Genomic DNA, 11,446 nt, shown 5'->3' on the forward strand with positions numbered 1-11,446 from the left:
GCAGTAGAAAAAAATAAGACTATATACAATGTGAGCAAATGATGTGAGATAAGGGAGGTAAAGGCAAAAAAATGCCATGGTGGCAAAGTAAATAAAGTATGGCAAGAAAAACACTGGAATGGTAGATTTGTAGTTTGAAGAAAGTTAAAAGTTAAAATATAAATAATATGGTGCAAAGGAGCAAAATAAATAAAATAAATAAATACAGTAGGGGAAGAGGTAGTAGTTTGGGCTAAATTAAAGATGGGCTATGTACAGGTGCAGAGATCTGTGAGCTGCTCTGACAGCTGGTGCTTAAAGCTAGTGAGGGAGATAAGTGTTTCCAGTTTTAGAGATTTTTGTAGCTCGTTCCAGTCATTGGCAGCTGAGAACTGGAAGGAGAGACGACCAAAGGAGGAGTTGGCTTTAGGGGTGACCAGAGAGATATACCTGCTGGAGCGCGTGCTACAGGTGGGTGCTGCTATGGTGACCAGTGAGCGGAGATAAGGGGGGACTTTACCTAGCAGGGTCTTGTGGATGACCTGGAGCCAATGTGTTTGGCGACGATTATGAAGTGAAGGCCAGCCAACGAGAGCATACAGGTCGCAGTGGTGGGTTGTATATGGGGCTTTGGTGACAAAACGGATGGCACTGTGATAGACTGCATCCAGCTTGTTGAGTAGGGTATTGGAGGCTATTTTGTAAATGACATCGCCGAAGTCGAGGATTGGTAGGATGGTCAGTTTTATGAGGGTATGTTTGGCAGCATGAGTGAAGGATGCTTTGTTGCGAAATAGGAAGCCAATTCTAGATTTCACTTTGGATTGGAGATGATTGATGTGAGTCTGGAAGGAGAGTTTACAGTCTAACCAGACACCTAGGTATTTGTAGTTGTCCACAAATTCTAAGTTAGAACCGTCCAGAGAAGTTATGCTGGATGGGCGGGCAGGTGCAGGCAGCGATCGGTTGAAGAGCATGCATTTAGTTTTACTTGTGTTTAGGAGCAGTTGGAGACCACGGAAGGAGAGTTGAATGGCATTGAAGCTCGTTTGGAGGGTTGTTAACACAGTGTCCAAAGAAGGGCCAGAAGTATACAGAATGGTGTCGTCTGCGTAGAGGTGGATCAGAGAGTCACCAGCAGCAAGAGCGACATCATTTATGTATACAGAGAAAAGAGTTGGCCCAAGAATTGAACCCTGTGGTACCCCCATAGAGACTGCCAGAGGTCCAGACAGTAGGCCCTCCGATTTGACACACTGAACTCTGTCAGAGAAGTAGTTGGTGAACCAGGCGACGCAATCGTTTGAGAAACCAAGGCTACTAAGTCTGCCGATGAGGATGTGGTGATTAACAGAGTCAAAAGCTTTGGCCAGGTCAATGAATACGGCAGCACAGTAATGTTTCTTATCGATGGCGGTTACGATGTCGTTTAGGACCTTGAGCGTGGCTGAGGTGCACCCATGACCAGCTCTGAAGCCAGATTGCATAGCGGAGAGGGTGCGGTGGGATTCGAAATAGTCGGTAATCTGTTTGTTGACTTGGCTTTCGAAGACCTTAGAAAGGCAGGGTAGGATGGATATAGGTCTGTAGCAATTTGGGTCAAGAGTGTCACCTCCTTTGAAGAGGGGGATGACAGCAGCTGCTTTCCAATCTATGGGAATCTCAGACGACACGAAAGAGAGGTTGAACAGGCTAGTAATAGGGGTTGCAATAATTTCGGCAGATAATTTTAGAAAGAAAGGGTCCAGATTGTCAAGCCCAGCTGATTTGTAGGGGTCCAGATTTTGTAGCTCTTTCAGAACATCAGCTGAATGGATTTGGGAGAAGGAGAAATGGGGGAGGCTTGGGCGAGTAGCTGTGGGGGGTGCAGTGCTGTTGAATGCAGTAGGGGTAGTTAGGTGGAAAGCATGGCCAGCCGTAGAAAAATGCTTATTGAAATTCTCAATTATAGTGGGCTTATCGGTGGTGACAGAGTTTCCTATCCTCAGTGCAGTGGGCAGTTGGGAGGAGGTGTTCTTATTCTCCATGGACTTTACAATGTCCCAGAACTTTTTAGAGTTGGAGTTGCACGAAGCAAATTTCTGTTTGAAAAAGCTAGCCTTGGCGTTTCTAACTGCCTGTGTGTATTGGTTTCTAACTTCCCTAAAAAGTTGCATATCGCGGGGGCAGTTCGATGCTAATGCAGAACGCCACAGGATATTTTTGTGTTGGTTAAGGGCAGTCAGGTCTGGGGAGAACCAAGGGCTATATCTGTTCCTGGTTCTAAATTTCTTGAAAGGGGCATGCTTATTTAAGATGGAGAGGAAGGCATTTTTAAAAAATAACCAGGCATCCTCTACTGACGGGATGAGGTCAATATCCTTCCAGGATACCAGGGCCAGGTCGATTAGAAAGGCTTGCTCGTTGAAATGTTTCAGGGAGCGTTTGACAGTGATGAGTGGAGGTCGTTTGACCGCTGACCCATTACGGGTGCAGGCAATGAGGCAGTGATCGCTGAGATCTTGGTTGAAAACAGCAGAGGTGTAATTAGAGGGCACGTTGGTTAGGATGATATCTATGAGGGTGCCAGTGTTTGCGGCTTTGGGGTTGTACCTGGTGGGTTCATTAATAATTTGTGTGAGATTGAGGGCATCAAGCTTGGATTGTAGAATGGCTGGGGTGTTAAGCATGTCCCAGTTTAGGTCGCCTAGTAGCACGAGCTCTGAAGATAGATGGGGGGCAATCAGTTCACATATGGTGTCCAGAGCACAGCTAGGGGCCGAGGGGGGTCTATAGCAGGCGGCAACGGTGAGAGACTTGTTTTTGGAGAGGTGGATTTTTAAAAGTAGAAGTTCAAATTGTTTGGGTACAGACCTGGATAGCAGGACAGAACTCTGCAAGCTATCTCTGCAGTAGATTGCAACACCGCCCCCTTTGGTCGTTCTATCTTGTCTGAAAACGTTGTAGTTAGGGATGAAGATTTCACAGTTTTTGGTGGACTTCCTAAGCCAAGATTCAGACACAGCTAGGACATCCGGGTTGGCAGAGTGTGCTAAAGCAGTGAATAAAACAAACTTAGGGAGGAGGCTTCTAATGTTAACATGCATGAAACCAAGGCTATTACGGTTACAGAAGTCATCAAAAGAGAGCGCCTGGGGAGTAGGTGTGGAGCCAGGCACTGCAGGGCCTGGATTCACCTCTACATCCCCAGCGGAGCAGAGAAGAATAAGTATGAGGGTACGGCTAAAAGCTATAAGAATTGGTCGTCTGTGACGTCCAGAATAGAGAGAAAAAGGAGCAGGTATCTGGGGGCGATAAAATAGCTTCAAGGTATAATGTACAGACAAAGGTATGGTGGGATGTGAGTACAATGGAGGTAAACCTAGGCATTTAGTGATTATGAGAGAGATATTGTCTCTAGAAACATCATTGAAACCAGAAGATGTCATAGCATGTGTGGGTGGAGGAACTGAGAGGTTGGATAAGGTATAATGAGCAGGGCTAGAGGCTCTACAGTGAAATAAGCCAATAAACACTAACCAGAACAGCAATGGACAAGGCATATTGACATTAAGGAGAGGCATGCTTAGCCGAGTGATCAGAGGGTCCAGTGAGAATTCAGACAGCTAGCCGGGCCATAGGTAGCAAGCTGGTGGAAGATGGGAGGTAGGTCTGTTTTTAGCCGCCTCGTGCGTTTCCGTCTGTGGGTTAGTGGGGTTCCGTGTGGAAGGGGGGACCTGTCCAAGTTGGCAAAATAGTTAGTTATAGTGGCTGTATATGTCTGTATATGTCCATTAATATGTTAGTAACATATAATATGTCATAAAAATCAAGAAGTTCCTCACTAAATCAAATCAAAGTGGTCACATACACATATTTAGCAGATGTTATTGTGGGTGTAGCAAATTGCTTGTCTTCCAAGCTCCAACTGTACAGTAATATCTAACAATTCACAACAATACACACAAATCTAAAAGTAAAAGTATAATAAATATATTGTCATGTATACTCCCTCTCCGGCCTCTAGGTCATCAGGCTGCTGATTACACACCTGTCACCATCGTCAAACCCACCTGCACCTCATGACACTCACCTGGACTCCATCACCTCCTTGATTATCTTCCCTATATCTGTCACTCCCCTTGGTTCTTTCCTCAGGTGTTATTGACTCTGTTTTCATGTCGGTGCGTTGTTTGTGTTTCTTGTTCATTATTTATTTTATTTATTAAAACACTCACTCCCTGAATTTTCTTCCCGACTCTCAGCGCACTCGTTACATATATAAATATTAGGACGAGCAATGTCGGAGTTGCATTGACTAAAATAGAGTATATTAGAATACAGTATATACACATTAAATTAGAAAACAAAGTACAGTACCAGTCAAAAGTAGTTTTGTCTTTATTTTTACTATTGTCTACATTGTAAAATAATAGTGAAGATATCAAAACTATGATATAACACATGGAATCATGTAGTAACCAAAAAAGTGTCAAATCAAAATATATTTTAGATTCTTCAAAGTAGCCACCCTTTGCCTTGATGACAGCTTTGCACACTTGGCATTCTTTCAACCAGCTTCACCTGGAATGCTTTTCCAACAGTCTTGAAGGAGTTCCCGAATATGCTGAGCCCTTGTTGGCTGCTTTTCCTTCACTCTGTGGTCCAACTCAACTGAGTTTAGGTCGGGTGATAGTGGAGGCCAGGTCATCTGATGCAGCACTCCATCACTCTCCTTCTTGGTCAAATATCCCTTACACATCCTGGAGGTGTGATTTGGGTCATTGTCCTGTTGAAAAACAAATGATAGTCCCACTAAACCCAAACCAGATGGGTTGGCGTATCGCTGCAGAAGGCTGTGGTAGCAATGCTGGTTAAGTGTGCCTTGAATTCTAAATAAATCACTGACAGTGTCACCACCAAAGCACCATCACACCTCCTCCTCCATGATTCACTGTGGGAACCACACATGCGGAGATCATCCGTTCACCTACTCTGCGTCTCACAAAAACACGGTGGTTGGAACCAAAAATCGCAAATTTGGACTATTCAGACCAAAGGACAGATTTCCACCGGTCTAATGTCCATTGCTTGTGTTTCTTGGCCCAAGCAAGTCTCTTCTTCTTATTGGTCCTTTAGTAGTGGTTTCTTTGCAGTAATTTGACCATGAAGGCCTGATTCCCGCAGACTCCTCTGAACCATTGATGTTGAGATGTGTCTGTTACTTGATCTCTGTGAAGCATTTATTTGAGCTGCAATGATGGCTATTTAACAGCCTGATGGCCTTGAGAAAGAAGCTGTTTTTCAGTCTCTTGGTCCCAGCTTAGATGCACCTGTACTGACCTCGCCTTCTGGATGGTAGTGTTGTGAACAGGCTGTGGCTCGGATGGTTGATGTTCTTGATTACGTTTTTGGCCTTCCTGTGACGTCGAGTGCTGTAGGTGTCCTGGAGGGCAGGCAGTGTGCCCCCATTGATGCGTTGGGCAGACCGCATCACCCTTTGGCCAGCCCTGCTGTTGCAGGCGGTGCAGTTGCCGTACCAGGCGGTGATAGAGCCTGACAGGATGCTCTCAATTGTGCATCTGTAAAAGTTTGTGAGGGTCTTAGGGGCCAAGCCGAATTTCTTGAGCCTCCTGAGTTTGCGCCTTCTTCACCACACTGTCTGTGTGGGTGGACCATTTCAGATTGTCAGTGATGTTTACGCTTAGTCTACAAGCAAGCACTGGCTGCTAGGGTAATATTTCATTGGTTACCTTACTAAGAAGTGGAGCAGAGCTAGCTTGCTAGCGAACTTCATTTGTTTATCTCAACCAAAATCTAAACCAATGTAATTGTAGGATACAGTGAAATTCTTATGCTCAGAGCTCCAACAGTGCAGGTCAAAAGAGAAGTGAGTGCGACAATAATAACAAATAATAATAATATAGACACATTTACAACTGTAGCAATGATACATCTCCATTGGTTGGTGGGGTGGGAGCATGGTAAGTGTCAATAGAGGCAGTAGCAGGGTAGAATGTCCATAGAGGGGGGGCAGCAGGGTCAGCGGTGGTGGAGTTGCCATTCCAGGTTGTGATGCAGCCCGACAGTAAGCTCTTGATGGTGCTCCTGTGGAATACTAAGGGCCCTCGGGGACAAATTTCTTCAGCCTCCTGAGGTTGAAGAGTCATTGCCATGCCTTCCTCACCAATGTATCCGTGTGGTTTGACCATTTCAGCTTATCGGAGACGTGTACGCCGAGGAACTTTACGTTATTGATTGTCTCCACTGAGGCCCCATTGATGACAATGGGGGTGTTCCCAACCTGATGACAGCTTTGCACACTCTTGGCATTCTCTCAACCAGCTTCATGAGGTAGTCACCTGGAATCAATGTCAATTAACAGGTCTACCATGTTAAAAGTTAATTTGTGGAATTTCTTTACTTCTTAATGAGTTTGAGCCAATCATTTGTGTTGTGACAAGGTAGGGGTGTCGTGGTATAGGCTTGAGGGGGAATGTACACGGCTGTGACAATAACCAAAGAGAATTCTATTGGGAGGTAATATAATGGATATAAGGGAGTTTGATATAAAATGTTTTATATCATATTTTCTGCAAGTGTACTGACAAGTGACTAAGTGATTCAAGCTGCATTAGAACCAATAAAGTGTTGACTTCAACTTTTGGATCAATTCATTGTAATATTCATGAAATATATTTACTGCTAAAACAAATTATGCAGGGAGTTGGTGTATCATTTCAACTTCCATTTGTTCATCATCAACATCAAAACATTTCTCCAGTTTTCTCCTAGTCTTAAAGAAAGTTAGCTAGCTAGCTATAACATTAGGCTACAATACATTTCGGGTATAGCAAACAAAGCTAGCTAGCTAAACTTGGCTAGCTTAGCTTGTAGTGGTAATAGCGAGCCCTGTTATGTCCGAATCTATCACAAAATTATACTGTACTGAATTACACTGCCTTGTGTGAGAAGAGAGCTTAGCTATATTGGAAGCTAGCTACTGACAGCAGAACAACTTACCTGTTTGACCTTTGCCCTCCTGGTCCAGCTGGTCTAGCCTGCCGCCGCCAGTTGATCTTGGAGGTTTTGAAGAACGTCTCCAGCACACCTCTATCCATTTGTGCATTGAAACTTCGATGGTCTGTCACACACACGTTCCATGGGATCTGCTGTGACCCTGTCCAGGAAGAACTCAAAGGAATAGGGCAGAATGTCCCTATGTTAGTATGTCCAGCTCTTCTTGGAAAGAGGAATCACTAGAAGCAGCTGTTGTAATTATTGAGCTAGCCATCTCAGAAAGACAGTGCACGGTAACATAGCTCTTTTGAACCTGTACAAACTAGTACCGCCCCTGTTTTGAAAAGCCTGTCTTCGAGGGTGGGAACAGAATTGGACAAGGAAGTAGGGCTCCCATCAGGCTGTAGTCTTTCCAAAGCCAGATAAAATGAGTCAACCTAGATATCCTGTTCGTCAGTTTTTTGGGGGGTTGTTCAAGCACACACATTTTTCCCTTGAGGCTAGTTGAAGTTCGGTAGTCTACGCCCAGTCGTGGATGATTAGTCAATAGTAGGGATTCTTTAGTTAAGGGTTTGTTGTCATTCAACAACAGACGACTAGTTTTCATGTCATCTTAGTTGGATGTAAAAATGTGCGACTAAGTCCACCTCTGCAAAAATGTCCAAATTAATTACATATTTCTTGACTTAGTAGATTCATTCAAACTATTTTGAGGAAATGTACTGGTTTACGGCATCTCAAGAGGGACAAACAGTAATATTGTCGCTTTTTCAAGCAAAGGTATTTTAACTGAAATGGGAGCACAAATGTTCACTTCGCCTAGACGAATTCTGCTAGGAGCAAACCGAACCTAACTATGTGGACACCTTTATTGAACCTTTATTCTGACAAGGAGTCATGCTGAGACCAAGGTCTCTTTCACACCAATACACATCAATTATAGACACCAATATACACATGAATATTCATTCACATCAATACACTAAAAGCAAAACACAATCATAGAAAACAAACACATTCTTCAGTCAGCCTTTTGAATTGCCCTAGACGCACCAATTCATTAGATTTTAGAGAGCCTTGGAGTGTATCCACAAGTAAGGTGCAAAAAAACTAAAAGCTAATTGACCGAACTCAGTGGAGACCAAAGGGACCTCCAGAGATAGCCCTCCCTGAGACCGGGTCTGGTATCTCGTACGTCTATAAGTTAACAATGAAGTTTACGGTGGGAGGTCATGCAGGAGGGTTTTATATAAGAAGAGTGAAATGCATCGATCTACGAGACTTCAGAGGGCCAGTCTACTTTCTGATACAGAATGCAGCAATGTGTACTGAACCTTTCGCCCGTAATAAAGAGTAGTGAGTTATGATGATAAACTGCATCCAATGACTTTGATACAGTGGCAGTTGCATTCATATAGACAATATCCCCATAGTCTATAACCGAAATGAATGTTGATTGAATTATTTGTTTTCTGCTATTTAATGAAAGGAATGACTTATTCTTAAAAAATAACAATTCTTAACTAACTCATTAACATGCTTTTTGAAAGATCGCTTTTCGTCAATCCAGATGCCCAGATATTCTCAGAGACACGCTCGTAAACCAGCAGATGTATTTTTACGTGATTTGGAAAGGAACATATACTTGGTTTTACCTGCTTGTGGATTTCACATCTCTAATGCTGTTCCACGTCCGACACTGGCAAAAAAACGACTATGCAGATATCAGCTAGCACGGATCTGATAGAATCTAGCCCGAAAAATCAGATTTGATGGTAAATTAGCCAGCCTTAAAGGCCCAGCGCATTCAAAAACGTGATTTTTCTGTGTTTTATACATTTTTCACACTTAGGTTGGAATAATACGGTGACATTGTGAAAATACCATTTTAGTGTACGAGCTGATTAAAAGGCCACCTGAAATGTCAGCCTGTTTTGGTGGGATAAGTTAATAGTCCAATGACAGACAGCAATTTTTTTTAGGCTCGGTCAGTAAGACCCCACACTCATATCACTCCCAGACATTCCTGGCAAAATTATTTATATAGAAATTGCTCTTTGCTAAGATGCTACTGTATTTCTTTTTTGACCATTTTAATTGAAAACAATCACAGTAAGGTACTTAATTGTTACCCAGAAATGATTTGATATTGAGATATAAACAGCTGCATTGGACCTTAAAAAAACAGATTAGGGTGTTGGTGACAGAATGGACCTCTAACAGTGAGCATGGGTCCTCCATGGGTCCTCCATGAGTCCTCTTTTTCATTGGTCAGTCGATATTCCTCCACGTTTGGGCCATTTTTGCCATTCACACTGAAGAGGCCCTGATTTCCATGTCTAACCCCAGTGTCAGTGGGCCACATGGCTAACCCATCAGTGCTTCATCAGCAGGTGCAGCATGTCAGCACCTCACAGCACCTCACATGATGCACTTCAAACAAGCCATCTCACTACTGCACATGTAGGCGCTGACACTCATTTGCTCAAAATATTGTCCTTAGACTGTTACCATCATCTTTTCTCCCCTGGGCTTTCAAGCAAGTCAACTCTGTCTGCTAATAAGGAGAGTGAGTTTGAAGATGTTAAGGGTGGTGTCTAGGGTTGTCTATGATGCTTGTAAAGTTAGGAGAAGGGATGGTTAAGCCCATGTCTTTGAACTACGGTGTGGGATCAGACAGATATTTGCACAGCAAATATTTTAATCCCTAACTAATCGCTTGGTGAGTCCAGTGTGGGTTGAGGTTTTTGGGGGTGAAGGGGCTGACGTGGTGGCCTGGCACATTCCTCATGTCAATGACACTTTTGTTCCAGGGGATTGTGGGAAAAGTCAAACAGGGTGATCTCCAGAGTGGGCCACTGGATGGCTGGAGCTGTCGACTAAATGCTCCTGTTCCGCTTCCAGCTAGGCCATGTGGATGGATGCATGCACGAGACACACACAAACCCCAGCCGTGCTAGCCCTAGCCAGACCAAGGCACACTGCATGGCTCCAGGGCCAGGCTTAGTTAGTTATCCCAGGGGCCTTGTCCACAGGATGCCTAATGTTTACTGGATGCCACAGGTGTGTCTGGGAATACATTTTAGAAGTACCTCTCAGCTTTTACACCTAGTGACACATGGCTCTGGGTTGGACAAACTAGTCAAATGTCTTCCAATGGCCATCCTGCTTTCTTGATTCATGGTCTCGAAAAGGCTAGGCACGCACACACACACACACACACACACACACACACACACACACACACACACACACACACACACACACACACACACACACACACACACACACACACACACACGTAATACTACACATTTTAGCATCCTTCCCTACTCACCCGATTGGTGACTGTCTGCATTTACTTTTTATTAAAATATTCCTAATCACCATGGAGACAGTGCCAGCCGAGAGAGCAGACAGGAAGCGTGATGGACAAATTAGTCAGAAGTGCTGCCTAAATGGATGGTAAGGGCAGAGGGGGGGAAGGGAAAGTGAGTATATATGTGAGAGAGGGAATCAGAGAGAGAGACCAGGAAAGAGAGAGGAACAGAGAACCATCTCCATTTCACCATTCAGCTGTGCCTCATATTGCTGAAGCACTCCGCCAGATCACAACCCACTAACTGATAGAGAAACAAATTAAGGAAAGGCTGTTCAAATAGATATGCTTCTAAAGGAGATTTAAGGAGTGGAACTGATTGTTCATGTCGGATTCCGGCGCTTCAGAGCCCTCACCCAGGGGGCTTGGCTTTCAAAGCTGGGTGACTCGCACACAGAAACACTCCATTAACAAAGTTCACCTCTCCTCAGTGCCCCCTTCCTCCTCCTTCCTTACAGCCCCCCCTCTCCTCTCCTTCCACACCAGCCCTCTCCTCTCCTTTCCTCAGTGCCCCCTTCCTCCTCCTTCCTTACAGCCCCCCCTCTCCTCTCCTTCCACACCAGCCCTCTCCTCTCCTTTCCTCAGTGCCCCCTTCCTCCTCCTTCCTTACAGCCCCCCCTCTCCTCTCCTTCCACACCAGCCCTCTCCTCTCCTTTCCTCAGTGCCCCCTTCCTCCTCCTTCCTTACAGCCCCCCCTCTCCTCTCCTTCCACACCAGCCCTCTCCTCTCCTTTCCTCAGTGCCCTCTTCCTCCTCCTTCCTTACAGCCCCTCCTCTCCTCTCCTTCCACACCAGCCCTCTCCTCTCCTTTCCTCAGTGTACCCTTCCTCCTCCTTCCTTACAGCCCCTCCTCTCCTCTCCTTCCACACCAGCCCTCTCCTCTCCTTTCCTCAGTGCACCCTTCCTCCTCCTTCCTTACAGCCCCTCCTCTCCTCTCCTTCCACACCAGCCCTCTCCTCTCCTTTCCTCAGTGCACCCTTCCTCTCCTCTCCCTCCACACCAGCCTTCTCATAAGCAGCAGCCCAGTTCTTGCTAATGATGTTCCAGGGAGCTGTGCTTTAATATATAGGCTGGGGACAATCTGAGTGTG

Source organism: Salmo trutta, chromosome 33 (assembly GCF_901001165.1).
Source record: "Salmo trutta chromosome 33, fSalTru1.1, whole genome shotgun sequence".
In the NCBI taxonomy this organism is placed as follows: domain Eukaryota; kingdom Metazoa; phylum Chordata; class Actinopteri; order Salmoniformes; family Salmonidae; genus Salmo; species Salmo trutta.